The 13,495-nt window shown below is 41.5% G+C and overlaps 14 non-coding genes across 14 annotated transcripts; all 14 read left to right on the top strand.

Moving 5' to 3' along the window:
* The first annotated feature begins 148 nt into the window (after positions 1–148).
* On the top strand, positions 149–220 carry trnap-agg (transfer RNA proline (anticodon AGG)). The gene has a single exon. It is a non-coding gene; the product is annotated as a tRNA-Pro (tRNA).
* Positions 221–1,111: 891 nt separating this feature from the next.
* Positions 1,112–1,183, top strand: trnap-agg (transfer RNA proline (anticodon AGG)). Its single transcript has one exon. It is a non-coding gene; the product is annotated as a tRNA-Pro (tRNA).
* An 891-nt stretch (positions 1,184–2,074) lies between these two features.
* On the top strand, positions 2,075–2,146 carry trnap-agg (transfer RNA proline (anticodon AGG)). Its single transcript has one exon. It is a non-coding gene; the product is annotated as a tRNA-Pro (tRNA).
* Positions 2,147–3,038: 892 nt separating this feature from the next.
* Positions 3,039–3,110, top strand: trnap-agg (transfer RNA proline (anticodon AGG)). Its single transcript has one exon. It is a non-coding gene; the product is annotated as a tRNA-Pro (tRNA).
* Positions 3,111–4,001: 891 nt separating this feature from the next.
* trnap-agg (transfer RNA proline (anticodon AGG)) lies at positions 4,002–4,073 on the top strand. Its single transcript has one exon. It is a non-coding gene; the product is annotated as a tRNA-Pro (tRNA).
* Positions 4,074–4,964: 891 nt separating this feature from the next.
* trnap-agg (transfer RNA proline (anticodon AGG)) lies at positions 4,965–5,036 on the top strand. Its single transcript has one exon. It is a non-coding gene; the product is annotated as a tRNA-Pro (tRNA).
* An 891-nt stretch (positions 5,037–5,927) lies between these two features.
* On the top strand, positions 5,928–5,999 carry trnap-agg (transfer RNA proline (anticodon AGG)). Its single transcript has one exon. It is a non-coding gene; the product is annotated as a tRNA-Pro (tRNA).
* Positions 6,000–6,890: 891 nt separating this feature from the next.
* Positions 6,891–6,962, top strand: trnap-agg (transfer RNA proline (anticodon AGG)). Its single transcript has one exon. It is a non-coding gene; the product is annotated as a tRNA-Pro (tRNA).
* Positions 6,963–7,853: 891 nt separating this feature from the next.
* trnap-agg (transfer RNA proline (anticodon AGG)) lies at positions 7,854–7,925 on the top strand. Its single transcript has one exon. It is a non-coding gene; the product is annotated as a tRNA-Pro (tRNA).
* An 891-nt stretch (positions 7,926–8,816) lies between these two features.
* trnap-agg (transfer RNA proline (anticodon AGG)) lies at positions 8,817–8,888 on the top strand. Its single transcript has one exon. It is a non-coding gene; the product is annotated as a tRNA-Pro (tRNA).
* Positions 8,889–9,779: 891 nt separating this feature from the next.
* trnap-agg (transfer RNA proline (anticodon AGG)) lies at positions 9,780–9,851 on the top strand. Its single transcript has one exon. It is a non-coding gene; the product is annotated as a tRNA-Pro (tRNA).
* Positions 9,852–10,742: 891 nt separating this feature from the next.
* trnap-agg (transfer RNA proline (anticodon AGG)) lies at positions 10,743–10,814 on the top strand. Its single transcript has one exon. It is a non-coding gene; the product is annotated as a tRNA-Pro (tRNA).
* Positions 10,815–11,706: 892 nt separating this feature from the next.
* trnap-agg (transfer RNA proline (anticodon AGG)) lies at positions 11,707–11,778 on the top strand. The gene has a single exon. It is a non-coding gene; the product is annotated as a tRNA-Pro (tRNA).
* An 892-nt stretch (positions 11,779–12,670) lies between these two features.
* On the top strand, positions 12,671–12,743 carry trnap-agg (transfer RNA proline (anticodon AGG)). The gene has a single exon. It is a non-coding gene; the product is annotated as a tRNA-Pro (tRNA).
* The last annotated feature ends 752 nt before the right edge of the window (positions 12,744–13,495 follow it).

The raw sequence follows: 13,495 nt of genomic DNA, 5'->3' as shown, positions 1-13,495 counted from the left end.
CCTGGTCAACAGTTTGGAAGACTGCTATGCTCACAAGTATAGCACAAACACTCACATGAGGTTCAATCTTTCCAAGCACCATGGACAACAACAAATGATATACTCATTTTCATTGCCGCAGAAAGCAAAAAATGTTATACTTGTGTAAGGCTCGTTGGTCTAGGGGTATGATTCTCGCTTAGGGTGCGAGAGGTCCCGGGTTCAAATCCTGGATGAGCCCTTTTGCAGATATTTTAACAAGCTCAGACAGGCAGATCTCGGTCCACTGGTCGCAGGACGAGGTGGCTGAATGGTTTAGGCGATGGACTGCTAATCTATTGTGATATTCACTAGTTGGCTCAATGTCGCACTTCATTTAGAAAACCTGCAAAAAGCCCAAAGATTTTGGATTCTACAAACAGAAGTTGGCACATAGAGGGTTCCGACTTCAGACGAGTCCCTAGACACTTGTGGGGGACGTAGAGAAAAATTGAGAACACCACCGTGTTCGCGAGGGTCTCCTCTTTCCAGGGAGGGGTCATAGGATTTTGTAGGTCAAACGGTTCAGAAGCTACCGATGTTTTTGTGAGAAGACCGATTATAGGTATGTCTCATGGTTTGACAAACACCGCTCTAGCTCCACCACCTTTCATTGCAGATGTGGAGGTGTAACATAAACAGTTATGGAGGCTTGAGACAGATACGACTCGTCTCAATCTCTCTAGTTGAAAACTGATCGATTTGAATGGGTATTTTTTACATTCGTTTACTTTGATTCACTTACTGATGCATCAATCGACTCAAAATAAATGAGCTCCATTCTTTTTGAAGTTTTATTTTTTCGTTTTTCTCTTTTAAAATATTAATTGATCTAATTTTGCTTAATATTCATTTGTCAAAACTCATCATCAGTTTGCTGTCGCGGCTGAAGAAGACAGAATGTGAAAGACACAGCAGATGAACTACAAAAGATTTGAACTGAAGCCTGGTCAACAGTTTGGAAGACTGCTATGCTCACAAGTATAGCACAAACACTCACATGAGGTTCAATCTTTCCAAGCACCATGGACAACAACAAATGATATACTCATTTTCATTGCCGCAGAAAGCAAAAATTTTTATACTTGTGTAAGGCTCGTTGGTCTAGGGGTATGATTCTCGCTTAGGGTGCGAGAGGTCCCGGGTTCAAATCCTGGATGAGCCCTTTTGCAGATATTTTAACAAGCTCAGACAGGCAGATCTCGGGCCACTGGTCGCAGGACGAGGTGGCTGAATGGTTTAGGCGATGGACTGCTAATCTATTGTGATATTCACTAGTTGGCTCAATGTCGCACTTCATTTAGAAAACCTGCAAAAAGCCCAAAGATTTTGGATTCTACAAACAGAAGTTGGCACATAGAGGGTTCCGACTTCAGACGAGTCCCTAGACACTTGTGGGGGACGTAGAGAAAAATTGAGAACACCACCGTGTTCGCGAGGGTCTCCTCTTTCCAGGGAGGGGTCATAGGATTTTGTAGGTCAAACGGTTCAGAAGCTACCGATGTTTTTGTGAGAAGACCGATTATAGGTATGTCTCATGGTTTGACAAACACCGCTCTAGCTCCACCACCTTTCATTGCAGATGTGGAGGTGTAACATAAACAGTTATGGAGGCTTGAGACAGATACGACTCGTCTCAATCTCTCTAGTTGAAAACTGATCGATTTGAATGGGTATTTTTTACATTCGTTTACTTTGATTCACTTACTGATGCATCAATCGACTCAAAATAAATGAGCTCCATTCTTTTTGAAGTTTTATTTTTTCGTTTTTCTCTTTTAAAATATTAATTGATCTAATTTTGCTTAATATTCATTTGTCAAAACTCATCATCAGTTTGCTGTCGCGGCTGAAGAAGACAGAATGTGAAAGACACAGCAGATGAACTACAAAAGATTTGAACTGAAGCCTGGTCAACAGTTTGGAAGACTGCTATGCTCACAAGTATAGCACAAACACTCACATGAGGTTCAATCTTTCCAAGCACCATGGACAACAACAAATGATATACTCATTTTCATTGCCGCAGAAAGCAAAAAAATGTATACTTGTGTAAGGCTCGTTGGTCTAGGGGTATGATTCTCGCTTAGGGTGCGAGAGGTCCCGGGTTCAAATCCTGGATGAGCCCTTTTGCAGATATTTTAACAAGCTCAGACAGGCAGATCTCGGGCCACTGGTCGCAGGACGAGGTGGCTGAATGGTTTAGGCGATGGACTGCTAATCTATTGTGATATTCACTAGTTGGCTCAATGTCGCACTTCATTTAGAAAACCTGCAAAAAGCCCAAAGATTTTGGATTCTACAAACAGAAGTTGGCACATAGAGGGTTCCGACTTCAGACGAGTCCCTAGACACTTGTGGGGGACGTAGAGAAAAATTGAGAACACCACCGTGTTCGCGAGGGTCTCCTCTTTCCAGGGAGGGGTCATAGGATTTTGTAGGTCAAACGGTTCAGAAGCTACCGATGTTTTTGTGAGAAGACCGATTATAGGTATGTCTCATGGTTTGACAAACACCGCTCTAGCTCCACCACCTTTCATTGCAGATGTGGAGGTGTAACATAAACAGTTATGGAGGCTTGAGACAGATACGACTCGTCTCAATCTCTCTAGTTGAAAACTGATCGATTTGAATGGGTATTTTTTACATTCGTTTACTTTGATTCACTTACTGATGCATCAATCGACTCAAAATAAATGAGCTCCATTCTTTTTGAAGTTTTATTTTTTCGTTTTTCTCTTTTAAAATATTAATTGATCTAATTTTGCTTAATATTCATTTGTCAAAACTCATCATCAGTTTGCTGTCGCGGCTGAAGAAGACAGAATGTGAAAGACACAGCAGATGAACTACAAAAGATTTGAACTGAAGCCTGGTCAACAGTTTGGAAGACTGCTATGCTCACAAGTATAGCACAAACACTCACATGAGGTTCAATCTTTCCAAGCACCATGGACAACAACAAATGATATACTCATTTTCATTGCCGCAGAAAGCAAAAAAATTTTATACTTGTGTAAGGCTCGTTGGTCTAGGGGTATGATTCTCGCTTAGGGTGCGAGAGGTCCCGGGTTCAAATCCTGGATGAGCCCTTTTGCAGATATTTTAACAAGCTCAGACAGGCAGATCTCGGTCCACTGGTCGCAGGACGAGGTGGCTGAATGGTTTAGGCGATGGACTGCTAATCTATTGTGATATTCACTAGTTGGCTCAATGTCGCACTTCATTTAGAAAACCTGCAAAAAGCCCAAAGATTTTGGATTCTACAAACAGAAGTTGGCACATAGAGGGTTCCGACTTCAGACGAGTCCCTAGACACTTGTGGGGGACGTAGAGAAAAATTGAGAACACCACCGTGTTCGCGAGGGTCTCCTCTTTCCAGGGAGGGGTCATAGGATTTTGTAGGTCAAACGGTTCAGAAGCTACCGATGTTTTTGTGAGAAGACCGATTATAGGTATGTCTCATGGTTTGACAAACACCGTTCTAGCTCCACCACCTTTCATTGCAGATGTGGAGGTGTAACATAAACAGTTATGGAGGCTTGAGACAGATACGACTCGTCTCAATCTCTCTAGTTGAAAACTGATCGATTTGAATGGGTATTTTTTACATTCGTTTACTTTGATTCACTTACTGATGCATCAATCGACTCAAAATAAATGAGCTCCATTCTTTTTGAAGTTTTATTTTTTCGTTTTTCTCTTTTAAAATATTAATTGATCTAATTTTGCTTATTATTCATTTGTCAAAACTCATCATCAGTTTGCTGTCGCGGCTGAAGAAGACAGAATGTGAAAGACACAGCAGATGAACTACAAAAGATTTGAACTGAAGCCTGGTCAACAGTTTGGAAGACTGCTATGCTCACAAGTATAGCACAAACACTCACATGAGGTTCAATCTTTCCAAGCACCATGGACAACAACAAATGATATACTCATTTTCATTGCCGCAGAAAGCAAAAAAATTTATACTTGTGTAAGGCTCGTTGGTCTAGGGGTATGATTCTCGCTTAGGGTGCGAGAGGTCCCGGGTTCAAATCCTGGATGAGCCCTTTTGCAGATATTTTAACAAGCTCAGACAGGCAGATCTCGGGCCACTGGTCGCAGGACGAGGTGGCTGAATGGTTTAGGCGATGGACTGCTAATCTATTGTGATATTCACTAGTTGGCTCAATGTCGCACTTCATTTAGAAAACCTGCAAAAAGCCCAAAGATTTTGGATTCTACAAACAGAAGTTGGCACATAGAGGGTTCCGACTTCAGACGAGTCCCTAGACACTTGTGGGGGACGTAGAGAAAAATTGAGAACACCACCGTGTTCGCGAGGGTCTCCTCTTTCCAGGGAGGGGTCATAGGATTTTGTAGGTCAAACGGTTCAGAAGCTACCGATGTTTTTGTGAGAAGACCGATTATAGGTATGTCTCATGGTTTGACAAACACCGCTCTAGCTCCACCACCTTTCATTGCAGATGTGGAGGTGTAACATAAACAGTTATGGAGGCTTGAGACAGATACGACTCGTCTCAATCTCTCTAGTTGAAAACTGATCGATTTGAATGGGTATTTTTTACATTCGTTTACTTTGATTCACTTACTGATGCATCAATCGACTCAAAATAAATGAGCTCCATTCTTTTTGAAGTTTTATTTTTTCGTTTTTCTCTTTTAAAATATTAATTGATCTAATTTTGCTTAATATTCATTTGTCAAAACTCATCATCAGTTTGCTGTCGCGGCTGAAGAAGACAGAATGTGAAAGACACAGCAGATGAACTACAAAAGATTTGAACTGAAGCCTGGTCAACAGTTTGGAAGACTGCTATGCTCACAAGTATAGCACAAACACTCACATGAGGTTCAATCTTTCCAAGCACCATGGACAACAACAAATGATATACTCATTTTCATTGCCGCAGAAAGCAAAAAATTTTATACTTGTGTAAGGCTCGTTGGTCTAGGGGTATGATTCTCGCTTAGGGTGCGAGAGGTCCCGGGTTCAAATCCTGGATGAGCCCTTTTGCAGATATTTTAACAAGCTCAGACAGGCAGATCTCGGGCCACTGGTCGCAGGACGAGGTGGCTGAATGGTTTAGGCGATGGACTGCTAATCTATTGTGATATTCACTAGTTGGCTCAATGTCGCACTTCATTTAGAAAACCTGCAAAAAGCCCAAAGATTTTGGATTCTACAAACAGAAGTTGGCACATAGAGGGTTCCGACTTCAGACGAGTCCCTAGACACTTGTGGGGGACGTAGAGAAAAATTGAGAACACCACCGTGTTCGCGAGGGTCTCCTCTTTCCAGGGAGGGGTCATAGGATTTTGTAGGTCAAACGGTTCAGAAGCTACCGATGTTTTTGTGAGAAGACCGATTATAGGTATGTCTCATGGTTTGACAAACACCGCTCTAGCTCCACCACCTTTCATTGCAGATGTGGAGGTGTAACATAAACAGTTATGGAGGCTTGAGACAGATACGACTCGTCTCAATCTCTCTAGTTGAAAACTGATCGATTTGAATGGGTATTTTTTACATTCGTTTACTTTGATTCACTTACTGATGCATCAATCGACTCAAAATAAATGAGCTCCATTCTTTTTGAAGTTTTATTTTTTCGTTTTTCTCTTTTAAAATATTAATTGATCTAATTTTGCTTAATATTCATTTGTCAAAACTCATCATCAGTTTGCTGTCGCGGCTGAAGAAGACAGAATGTGAAAGACACAGCAGATGAACTACAAAAGATTTGAACTGAAGCCTGGTCAACAGTTTGGAAGACTGCTATGCTCACAAGTATAGCACAAACACTCACATGAGGTTCAATCTTTCCAAGCACCATGGACAACAACAAATGATATACTCATTTTCATTGCCGCAGAAAGCAAAAAATTTTATACTTGTGTAAGGCTCGTTGGTCTAGGGGTATGATTCTCGCTTAGGGTGCGAGAGGTCCCGGGTTCAAATCCTGGATGAGCCCTTTTGCAGATATTTTAACAAGCTCAGACAGGCAGATCTCGGGCCACTGGTCGCAGGACGAGGTGGCTGAATGGTTTAGGCGATGGACTGCTAATCTATTGTGATATTCACTAGTTGGCTCAATGTCGCACTTCATTTAGAAAACCTGCAAAAAGCCCAAAGATTTTGGATTCTACAAACAGAAGTTGGCACATAGAGGGTTCCGACTTCAGACGAGTCCCTAGACACTTGTGGGGGACGTAGAGAAAAATTGAGAACACCACCGTGTTCGCGAGGGTCTCCTCTTTCCAGGGAGGGGTCATAGGATTTTGTAGGTCAAACGGTTCAGAAGCTACCGATGTTTTTGTGAGAAGACCGATTATAGGTATGTCTCATGGTTTGACAAACACCGCTCTAGCTCCACCACCTTTCATTGCAGATGTGGAGGTGTAACATAAACAGTTATGGAGGCTTGAGACAGATACGACTCGTCTCAATCTCTCTAGTTGAAAACTGATCGATTTGAATGGGTATTTTTTACATTCGTTTACTTTGATTCACTTACTGATGCATCAATCGACTCAAAATAAATGAGCTCCATTCTTTTTGAAGTTTTATTTTTTCGTTTTTCTCTTTTAAAATATTAATTGATCTAATTTTGCTTAATATTCATTTGTCAAAACTCATCATCAGTTTGCTGTCGCGGCTGAAGAAGACAGAATGTGAAAGACACAGCAGATGAACTACAAAAGATTTGAACTGAAGCCTGGTCAACAGTTTGGAAGACTGCTATGCTCACAAGTATAGCACAAACACTCACATGAGGTTCAATCTTTCCAAGCACCATGGACAACAACAAATGATATACTCATTTTCATTGCCGCAGAAAGCAAAAAAATGTATACTTGTGTAAGGCTCGTTGGTCTAGGGGTATGATTCTCGCTTAGGGTGCGAGAGGTCCCGGGTTCAAATCCTGGATGAGCCCTTTTGCAGATATTTTAACAAGCTCAGACAGGCAGATCTCGGGCCACTGGTCGCAGGACGAGGTGGCTGAATGGTTTAGGCGATGGACTGCTAATCTATTGTGATATTCACTAGTTGGCTCAATGTCGCACTTCATTTAGAAAACCTGCAAAAAGCCCAAAGATTTTGGATTCTACAAACAGAAGTTGGCACATAGAGGGTTCCGACTTCAGACGAGTCCCTAGACACTTGTGGGGGACGTAGAGAAAAATTGAGAACACCACCGTGTTCGCGAGGGTCTCCTCTTTCCAGGGAGGGGTCATAGGATTTTGTAGGTCAAACGGTTCAGAAGCTACCGATGTTTTTGTGAGAAGACCGATTATAGGTATGTCTCATGGTTTGACAAACACCGCTCTAGCTCCACCACCTTTCATTGCAGATGTGGAGGTGTAACATAAACAGTTATGGAGGCTTGAGACAGATACGACTCGTCTCAATCTCTCTAGTTGAAAACTGATCGATTTGAATGGGTATTTTTTACATTCGTTTACTTTGATTCACTTACTGATGCATCAATCGACTCAAAATAAATGAGCTCCATTCTTTTTGAAGTTTTATTTTTTCGTTTTTCTCTTTTAAAATATTAATTGATCTAATTTTGCTTAATATTCATTTGTCAAAACTCATCATCAGTTTGCTGTCGCGGCTGAAGAAGACAGAATGTGAAAGACACAGCAGATGAACTACAAAAGATTTGAACTGAAGCCTGGTCAACAGTTTGGAAGACTGCTATGCTCACAAGTATAGCACAAACACTCACATGAGGTTCAATCTTTCCAAGCACCATGGACAACAACAAATGATATACTCATTTTCATTGCCGCAGAAAGCAAAAAAATGTATACTTGTGTAAGGCTCGTTGGTCTAGGGGTATGATTCTCGCTTAGGGTGCGAGAGGTCCCGGGTTCAAATCCTGGATGAGCCCTTTTGCAGATATTTTAACAAGCTCAGACAGGCAGATCTCGGGCCACTGGTCGCAGGACGAGGTGGCTGAATGGTTTAGGCGATGGACTGCTAATCTATTGTGATATTCACTAGTTGGCTCAATGTCGCACTTCATTTAGAAAACCTGCAAAAAGCCCAAAGATTTTGGATTCTACAAACAGAAGTTGGCACATAGAGGGTTCCGACTTCAGACGAGTCCCTAGACACTTGTGGGGGACGTAGAGAAAAATTGAGAACACCACCGTGTTCGCGAGGGTCTCCTCTTTCCAGGGAGGGGTCATAGGATTTTGTAGGTCAAACGGTTCAGAAGCTACCGATGTTTTTGTGAGAAGACCGATTATAGGTATGTCTCATGGTTTGACAAACACCGCTCTAGCTCCACCACCTTTCATTGCAGATGTGGAGGTGTAACATAAACAGTTATGGAGGCTTGAGACAGATACGACTCGTCTCAATCTCTCTAGTTGAAAACTGATCGATTTGAATGGGTATTTTTTACATTCGTTTACTTTGATTCACTTACTGATGCATCAATCGACTCAAAATAAATGAGCTCCATTCTTTTTGAAGTTTTATTTTTTCGTTTTTCTCTTTTAAAATATTAATTGATCTAATTTTGCTTAATATTCATTTGTCAAAACTCATCATCAGTTTGCTGTCGCGGCTGAAGAAGACAGAATGTGAAAGACACAGCAGATGAACTACAAAAGATTTGAACTGAAGCCTGGTCAACAGTTTGGAAGACTGCTATGCTCACAAGTATAGCACAAACACTCACATGAGGTTCAATCTTTCCAAGCACCATGGACAACAACAAATGATATACTCATTTTCATTGCCGCAGAAAGCAAAAAATTTTATACTTGTGTAAGGCTCGTTGGTCTAGGGGTATGATTCTCGCTTAGGGTGCGAGAGGTCCCGGGTTCAAATCCTGGATGAGCCCTTTTGCAGATATTTTAACAAGCTCAGACAGGCAGATCTCGGTCCACTGGTCGCAGGACGAGGTGGCTGAATGGTTTAGGCGATGGACTGCTAATCTATTGTGATATTCACTAGTTGGCTCAATGTCGCACTTCATTTAGAAAACCTGCAAAAAGCCCAAAGATTTTGGATTCTACAAACAGAAGTTGGCACATAGAGGGTTCCGACTTCAGACGAGTCCCTAGACACTTGTGGGGGACGTAGAGAAAAATTGAGAACACCACCGTGTTCGCGAGGGTCTCCTCTTTCCAGGGAGGGGTCATAGGATTTTGTAGGTCAAACGGTTCAGAAGCTACCGATGTTTTTGTGAGAAGACCGATTATAGGTATGTCTCATGGTTTGACAAACACCGCTCTAGCTCCACCACCTTTCATTGCAGATGTGGAGGTGTAACATAAACAGTTATGGAGGCTTGAGACAGATACGACTCGTCTCAATCTCTCTAGTTGAAAACTGATCGATTTGAATGGGTATTTTTTACATTCGTTTACTTTGATTCACTTACTGATGCATCAATCGACTCAAAATAAATGAGCTCCATTCTTTTTGAAGTTTTATTTTTTCGTTTTTCTCTTTTAAAATATTAATTGATCTAATTTTGCTTAATATTCATTTGTCAAAACTCATCATCAGTTTGCTGTCGCGGCTGAAGAAGACAGAATGTGAAAGACACAGCAGATGAACTACAAAAGATTTGAACTGAAGCCTGGTCAACAGTTTGGAAGACTGCTATGCTCACAAGTATAGCACAAACACTCACATGAGGTTCAATCTTTCCAAGCACCATGGACAACAACAAATGATATACTCATTTTCATTGCCGCAGAAAGCAAAAAAATTTATACTTGTGTAAGGCTCGTTGGTCTAGGGGTATGATTCTCGCTTAGGGTGCGAGAGGTCCCGGGTTCAAATCCTGGATGAGCCCTTTTGCAGATATTTTAACAAGCTCAGACAGGCAGATCTCGGGCCACTGGTCGCAGGACGAGGTGGCTGAATGGTTTAGGCGATGGACTGCTAATCTATTGTGATATTCACTAGTTGGCTCAATGTCGCACTTCATTTAGAAAACCTGCAAAAAGCCCAAAGATTTTGGATTCTACAAACAGAAGTTGGCACATAGAGGGTTCCGACTTCAGACGAGTCCCTAGACACTTGTGGGGGACGTAGAGAAAAATTGAGAACACCACCGTGTTCGCGAGGGTCTCCTCTTTCCAGGGAGGGGTCATAGGATTTTGTAGGGCAAACGGTTCAGAAGCTACCGATGTTTTTGTGAGAAGACCGATTATAGGTATGTCTCATGGTTTGACAAACACCGCTCTAGCTCCACCACCTTTCATTGCAGATGTGGAGGTGTAACATAAACAGTTATGGAGGCTTGAGACAGATACGACTCGTCTCAATCTCTCTAGTTGAAAACTGATCGATTTGAATGGGTATTTTTTACATTTGTTTACTTTGATTCACTTACTGATGCATCAATCGACTCAAAATAAATGAGCTCCATTCTTTTTGAAGTTTTATTTTTTCGTTTTTCTCTTTTAAAATATTAATTGATCTAATTTTGCTTAATATTCATTTGTCAAAACTCATCATCAGTTTGCTGTCGCGGCTGAAGAAGACAGAATGTGAAAGACACAGCAGATGAACTACAAAAGATTTGAACTGAAGCCTGGTCAACAGTTTGGAAGACTGCTATGCTCACAAGTATAGCACAAACACTCACATGAGGTTCAATCTTTCCAAGCACCATGGACAACAACAAATGATATACTCATTTTCATTGCCGCAGAAAGCAAAAAATTTTATACTTGTGTAAGGCTCGTTGGTCTAGGGGTATGATTCTCGCTTAGGGTGCGAGAGGTCCCGGGTTCAAATCCTGGATGAGCCCTTTTGCAGATATTTTAACAAGCTCAGACAGGCAGATCTCGGGCCACTGGTCGCAGGACGAGGTGGCTGAATGGTTTAGGCGATGGACTGCTAATCTATTGTGATATTCACTAGTTGGCTCAATGTCGCACTTCATTTAGAAAACCTGCAAAAAGCCCAAAGATTTTGGATTCTACAAACAGAAGTTGGCACATAGAGGGTTCCGAATTCAGACGAGTCCCTAGACACTTGTGGGGGACGTAGAGAAAAATTGAGAACACCACCGTGTTCGCGAGGGTCTCCTCTTTCCAGGGAGGGGTCATAGGATTTTGTAGGTCAAACGGTTCAGAAGCTACCGATGTTTTTGTGAGAAGACCGATTATAGGTATGTCTCATGGTTTGACAAACACCGCTCTAGCTCCACCACCTTTCATTGCAGATGTGGAGGTGTAACATAAACAGTTATGGAGGCTTGAGACAGATACGACTCGTCTCAATCTCTCTAGTTGAAAACTGATCGATTTGAATGGGTATTTTTTACATTCGTTTACTTTGATTCACTTACTGATGCATCAATCGACTCAAAATAAATGAGCTCCATTCTTTTTGAAGTTTTATTTTTTCGTTTTTCTCTTTTAAAATATTAATTGATCTAATTTTGCTTAATATTCATTTGTCAAAACTCATCATCAGTTTGCTGTCGCGGCTGAAGAAGACAGAATGTGAAAGACACAGCAGATGAACTACAAAAGATTTGAACTGAAGCCTGGTCAACAGTTTGGAAGACTGCTATGCTCACAAGTATAGCACAAACACTCACATGAGGTTCAATCTTTCCAAGCACCATGGACAACAACAAATGATATACTCATTTTCATTGCCGCAGAAAGCAAAACAATTTTATACTTGTGTAAGGCTCGTTGGTCTAGGGGTATGATTCTCGCTTAGGGTGCGAGAGGTCCCGGGTTCAAATCCCGGATGAGCCCTTTTGCAGATATTTTAACAAGCTCAGACAGGCAGATCTCGGTCCACTGGTCGCAGGACGAGGTGGCTGAATGGTTTAGGCGATGGACTGCTAATCTATTGTGATATTCACTAGTTGGCTCAATGTCGCACTTCATTTAGAAAACCTGCAAAAAGCCCAAAGATTTTGGATTCTACAAACAGAAGTTGGCACATAGAGGGTTCCGACTTCAGACGAGTCCCTAGACACTTGTGGGGGACGTAGAGAAAAATTGAGAACACCACCGTGTTCGCGAGGGTCTCCTCTTTCCAGGGAGGGGTCATAGGATTTTGTAGGTCAAACGGTTCAGAAGCTACCGATGTTTTTGTGAGAAGACCGATTATAGGTATGTCTCATGGTTTGACAAACACCGCTCTAGCTCCACCACCTTTCATTGCAGATGTGGAGGTGTAACATAAACAGTTATGGAGGCTTGAGACAGATACGACTCGTCTCAATCTCTCTAGTTGAAAACTGATCGATTTGAATGGGTATTTTTTACATTCGTTTACTTTGATTCACTTACTGATGCATCAATCGACTCAAAATAAATGAGCTCCATTCTTTTTGAAGTTTTATTTTTTCGTTTTTCTCTTTTAAAATATTAATTGATCTAATTTTGCTTAATATTCATTTGTCAAAACTCATCATCAGTTTGCTGTCGCGGCTGAAGAAGACAGAATGTGAAAGACACAGCAGATGAACTACAAAAGATTTGAACTGAAGCCTGGTCAACAGTTTGGAAGACTGCTATGCTCACAAGTATAGCACAAACACTCACATGAGGTTCAATCTTTCCAAGCACCATGGACAACAACAAATGATATACTCATTTTCATTGCCGCAGAAAGCAAAACAATTTTATACTTGTGTAAGGCTCGTTGGTCTAGGGGTATGATTCTCGCTTAGGGTGCGAGAGGTCCCGGGTTCAAATCCCTGGATGAGCCCTTTTGCAGATATTTTAACAAGCTCAGACAGGCAGATCTCGGTCCACTGGTCGCAGGACGAGGTGGCTGAATGGTTTAGGCGATGGACTGCTAATCTATTGTGATATTCACTAGTTGGCTCAATGTCGCACTTCATTTAGAAAACCTGCAAAAAGCCCAAAGATTTTGGATTCTACAAACAGAAGTTGGCACATAGAGGGTTCCGAATTCAGACGAGTCCCTAGACACTTGTGGGGGACGTAGAGAAAAATTGAGAACACCACCGTGTTCGCGAGGGTCTCCTCTTTCCAGGGAGGGGTCATAGGATTTTGTAGGTCAAACGGTTCAGAAGCTACGATGTTTTTGTGAGAAGACCGATTATAGGTATGTCTCATGGTTTGACAAACACCGCTCTAGCTCCACCACCTTTTCATTGCAGATGTGGAGGTGTAACATAAACAGTTATGGAGGCTTGAGACAGATACGACTCGTCTCAATCTCTCTAGTTGAAAACTGATCGATTTGAATGGGTATTTTTTACATTCGTTTACTTTGATTCACTTACTGATGCATCAATCGACTCAAAATAAATGAGCTCCATTCTTTTTGAAGTTTTATTTTTTCGTTTTTCTCTTTTAAAATATTAATTGATCTAATTTTGCTTAATATTCATTTGTCAAAACTCATCATCAGTTTGCTGTCGCGGGCTGAAGAAGACAGAATGTGAAAGACACAGCAGATGAACTACAAAAGATTTGAACTGAAGCCTGGTCA

This window comes from Salmo trutta, unplaced genomic scaffold, assembly GCF_901001165.1.
Source record: "Salmo trutta unplaced genomic scaffold, fSalTru1.1, whole genome shotgun sequence".
NCBI classification, from domain to species: Eukaryota; Metazoa; Chordata; class Actinopteri; order Salmoniformes; family Salmonidae; genus Salmo; species Salmo trutta.
Note: the sequence above shows the minus strand (reverse complement) of the source record. Positions and strands in the feature narration are given on the sequence as shown.